This window comes from Asterias amurensis, chromosome 4 (genome assembly GCF_032118995.1).
Source record: "Asterias amurensis chromosome 4, ASM3211899v1".
Classification (NCBI taxonomy): Eukaryota; Metazoa; Echinodermata; class Asteroidea; order Forcipulatida; family Asteriidae; genus Asterias; species Asterias amurensis.
The window spans coordinates 23,134,868-23,139,916 of NC_092651.1; the positions used below are offsets into that span (position 1 = coordinate 23,134,868).

General features: G+C 37.6%; 2 pseudogenes; both read right to left on the reverse strand.

The window, feature by feature from the left end:
- On the reverse strand, positions 1 to 1,431 carry LOC139935842 (uncharacterized; annotated as a pseudogene).
- Positions 1,432 to 2,448: 1,017 nt separating this feature from the next.
- On the reverse strand, positions 2,449 to 4,008 carry LOC139935843 (uncharacterized; annotated as a pseudogene).
- Positions 4,009 to 5,049: the final 1,041 nt, after the last annotated feature.

Genomic DNA, 5,049 nt, shown 5'->3' on the forward strand with positions numbered 1-5,049 from the left:
TTATAAAACAGAACCTGTGTTGTCATATAAATTTGTCACATTGATTACATCTGAAACACAGCTGACATATGGTTTTACCCCTTATCATTCTAGATTTATGATTCTCATAACACTTTTGACTTTTAAAATCTCTGTTACAATCATTACAATGAAAATCTGTGTTTGATTTCCCTCCCCCACAACCCTGACAACAACACAGTTTGCATTCGATATTACATATGTTCCGTTTTGCACATATCATAACCCCTTTGACATAATGACAAAAATTGCTTCTATTCAGAAATCCTGATATAGAGGTTATAAGATCGTAGTGATTTTCGGCAAAGTGTAAATATATCACACGTTCTTTTGGTGGTCCTTTGAAAATAGACGCATAAAAATGCTCTCTCGAAAGTACAACGATTTGAAAATCACCGATCACGTTTTGAAATTTTTGAATCTCTTCGATTCCACACGGACCCTGTCTCACTCCCGTCTTGATATGTAACTGATTAGCCAATACTTCTTGTTGAATTCAACTTTTTCGAATATACTTTTCATCAGGATGTTTTTCATGAATGGCTATACCCGTAACAATAGCCCTAGCGCAACATGTTTGTGTTCCATGATCATTGATCTGATTGATAGACTGTTTACTCAATAAAAATTCCTTCAGTTTCAGTAACTTCTTGTTTTCCCTAGTATATTTCCCTCCTTTAGTCATTTTCTAATGAACAAAATGTATCATGGCTGATTGATCAAAACGTATTGTTTGGTACGATTGTAAAACCGCTTCAAGACGGGATAGAAATCGATCTACTGTTAAGTCATTCATTTTCAGAAATGGGAGTGAGATGGGAAAGTCGAGATCGGGAGAGTGAAAAACCATTCTAACCATATCATTGGGTCTACACCTTCACACAACCTATCAATTAAACTCTGTAACATAGAACCTAATCTAGGTAGTATTTCTCGTAAAGTTAAGTCATTTAAGTTAGCAAATTCAACTTCATCATCATAAGTGGAAGCTTGTAATTTTTTTGTCTGTTTCTGTTTAACACTTACTATTTTATAGAAGTCTTCAGGTGTCTCTGATCCCGTTGTCTCTTTTGTGGTGTTTCATAGTCATCGTCATCGAACCATTCACTGCGTAGCTCGTCAACTTCCTGATTTCTTCATTTTATTAATCTCAAGAGGTAGAAAATGTAGAAGCTCAGGTGACACTTCTGGTATCTGTATCAGAGCTTCATAGAGGTCCATCACGTTGGAAATCATTTTGATAAATTTTGTTTGCAAGTCTTCAGGTGTCTCCTCCCGTTGTCTCTTTTGTGGTGTTTCATAGTCATCGTCATCGAACCATTCACTGCGTAGCTCGTCAACTTCCTGATTGGTGTCTTGACAGTCCGGTGTTTCAATCCCTCCGCCAATCATCTCTCCGGTTCCCTGGTCCATGTCATAGTAAAGACCGTCTTGACTGAATTCCTCTTGACTGAGTATTGCGTTCTGTCTTTCGTATGCATAAAAACACAGCCTGGCAAGGGGTAATCACCTCTTCGTTGGGTTGGACCCCGTTCCAACCCCTCATTTCTTCATCTTTATTAATCTCAAGACGTAGAAAATCTAGAAGCTCTGGTGACACTTCTAGTATCTGTATCAGAGCTTCATAGAGATCCATCACGTTGGAAATCATTTTGATAAATTTTGTTTGCAAGTCTTCAGGTGTCTCATCCCGTTGTCTCTTTTGTGGTGTTTCATAGTCATCGTCATCAAACCATTCATTGTTGACAAGTTTCTACTTGTTAACAATTCCCATCTTTAACTCATCCAGATATTGTCCCCAGGATTACAAAATGGATAAAGTCCATTCTTGTCAAAGGTACCTTTTAACTTTCCCGTTGTCAAAGCATTGTCAAGGGATATATTCTGTGAGATAGTAAGGTCATGAAGGTATTTAAACCCAAGGTTGGTTCCAACCCCTGCCCTCTGAGATTCCAATACATCCAAATATCTCTGTTTGGTTATTTCATTTGTACATTGGTTGAGTCCTTTGCAGCTAGATTTGTCTTTCTCACCAAAACTGAAGTAGGTTTTACTACACAGTGCTACAATTCCATCACCTTCCCATTCTACCTTAAAAGTCCTGGGGTTCTCTTGTCAAATGCATGATGTTGAGGGTTGTCTTCTCTCCAACACCATTTGGGTTTGTTAAGGATATATTCCGTTTTTCTTTCTGGTTTGATCATATCATCTAAGTGTCCTTTCCATCTGGCACCTGAAAGTCAGACGGATGGATGTATTTGGTCAAAAAGTCAAAATAAAATTCTAACATTCTATATTGGCGTGCTGATGAACAAAGAAACCTATTTTGAATGGGAGGTTTAGATTCAGTGTACGTTTAGTGATCTAAAGCTCATTCATGAATTCTCAATGGCATGTAAAGGGATTAGGGAACTTCGTCTGAAAACCAAGTTACATGCCGAAGCTATAGTATTTATTTTTAAAAGGATCCACTCCTAAATCCCTTGGCTCTGTCGATGTTACCCTTTGGAACAATTGTTTGAACTGAATACAACATTGTCGTAATACAACGACATCACTCACGCATTAAGCAAGTAATTCATCTTGAAGATTAAATGGTAGATCAAGCATCTTTTCTATTTCGTACCATTCATAAAACTCTGTCCTTCTTTCTGGACTCATGCTATCTGAACCGTAGAATTTTGCTTCAGGAAGAGCCCCTTGATACTTTTGATTTGCTTTTGTATTGAAGAAGTGTTGGAAAAATCCCTTCTTCAGTTCGGTCAAACCGGATGTCTTGGGTAATTTCGCCAGAGCCATAGGAAGGAAATTAAGGGAGTCTATTACCTTTCAGTCTAATTGAGGTATTCTAATACTCATAATTTTAGCCCCCGTATAAATCACTTTATGAATAACTGCATGATCGTACAAATATTTGAGTATAAAGTAACCATTGTAGGCTTTCATATTATGGGCAATACTGATACTATTTTTAGTATACGGAGATTGAAACAACCAATCACAGAATTCTACAGCACACCCCTCTTCGGTTCCCTGGTCCTAGTAAAGACCGTCTTGACTGAATTCCTCTTGACTGAGTATTGCGTTCTGTCCTGTGTGATTTTCTTGATAGTTAGGTTCTGGTAGATCATTTTGTCCGGGTAAAGTTGTTTCCTCCACACAAACAAGTTGATACAGTCTTTCATTTAAGTTTTCGGTCTCCTCCGAAGAGAGACACCAGTATTCAAGAAATTACCATTTAACTTTCCCGTTGTCAAAGCATTGTCAAGGGATATATTCTGTGAGATTGTAAGGTCATGAAGGTATTTAAACCCAAGGTTGGTTCCAACCCCTGCCCTCTGAGATTCCAATACATCCAAATATCTCTGTTTGGTTATTTCATTTGTACATTGGTTGAGTCCTTTGCAGCTAGATTTGTCTTTCTCACCAAAACTGAAGTAGGTTTTACTACACAGTGCTACAATTCCGTCACCCTCCCATTCTACCTTAAAAAGTCCTGGGGTTCTCTTGTCAAATGCATGATGTTGAGGGTTGTCTTCTCTCCAACACCATTTGGGTTTGTTAAGGATATATTCCGTTTTTCTTTCTGGTTTGATCATATCATCTAAGTGTCCTTTACATCTCGCACCTGAAAGTCAGACGGATGGATGTATTTGGTCAAAAAGTCAAAATAAAATTCTAACATTCTCATATTGGCGTGCAAAGAAACCTATTTTGAATGGTGAGGTTTAGATTCAGTTTAGTTTAGTGATCTGAAGCTCATTCATAAATTCCTCAATGACATGTAAAGCTCGAAAGTGGGAGTCATTGATACACTGCAAGGCGTCTGAATCGCTGCATACTTTAACTTGCCTGCATTTCTTGATTGGTTACGGATTTACCATAAGCGGAGTTTCCGTGGAGTTTCATAGTATCTGCCAAAATGGGGCTTGATGTGTCTCTATCTTTTGGTACAACCTTTATAAAACACTCATGATCAAAGGACACCATCTCTTTACATAGATTACAATAATCCTTGGTACAATCGTGTTTTCCAAACTATTAATTTGACACTAAGCATTCTGTGGCCCTTATCCCATACTTTTGATTCTGTTTCAGCCCACAGTTTTCCTTGGCTTTTCGTCTAACGAAGGCACCAGTTGGCATATTTTGCATTAGTGCCCACAAATATAAGGCATTGTCAACAAAGCCAATTACCTTTTTGCATAATTTGTCGCCCCTCTAAAAGTGTTTTTTTTTTCCTTCATGATACCTATGAAAAACTATTAACAGGCCACTAAGGATACTATTTTTTATCATGTAGTACAAATCTTTGTTTTTGCTGTCAATGAGGGGAAAATATGTGTCGGACAAAGTCAGAAATAAGTGGCTCAGTGAAAGACCAGGTACAGATATGGCACACTTACACTGTTAACAATATCATTTCATTTTATTTGCCAGCAAACATGAAAAAACACAAACATGTATTAAAAAGTTGCACATCAAAGATTTACAAGAAAAAACAATATTACAATGGTTATAAAAAGAGAACAGCAAAAAATATGCAAAAACAAAAGCAAATTACTGAGAAACCTGGCCTAGCCGCGGGCAGATATGTGTAGGAAACATGCTGTGTTGTTCCTAGAACTCGAAACGTTTTGGCAACAGCACTCAAAAATGGAACCATGTCCAAATTGTTGTACCAAACCACATAGTCCCGCATAGTTTGCACTCTACCACCTACACACTTTTTAAACAATCCTTTTGTCTGTGTTGGGTCACGTGGTATATGTGTGTTGTACTTTGATTCCAATGGATAAGTACCTCTGGAGAAGAGGAGTCGCCAACAAAAAATTTCTCCCCAAATATACTCCCTATTAAACTCTTTAGAGAAGTCTTCAGGAGACCTTCCCGCTTTGCATAATCTGACATAATGATCACCGATATCATTTGTATTGAAATAAGAAGAAGCTATTTTTAAGATTGGTGTCATTTCTTCAAATTCTTCTTTTAATGCTTGAGGAACATGCAAATCACATTCTACCAGCCCAA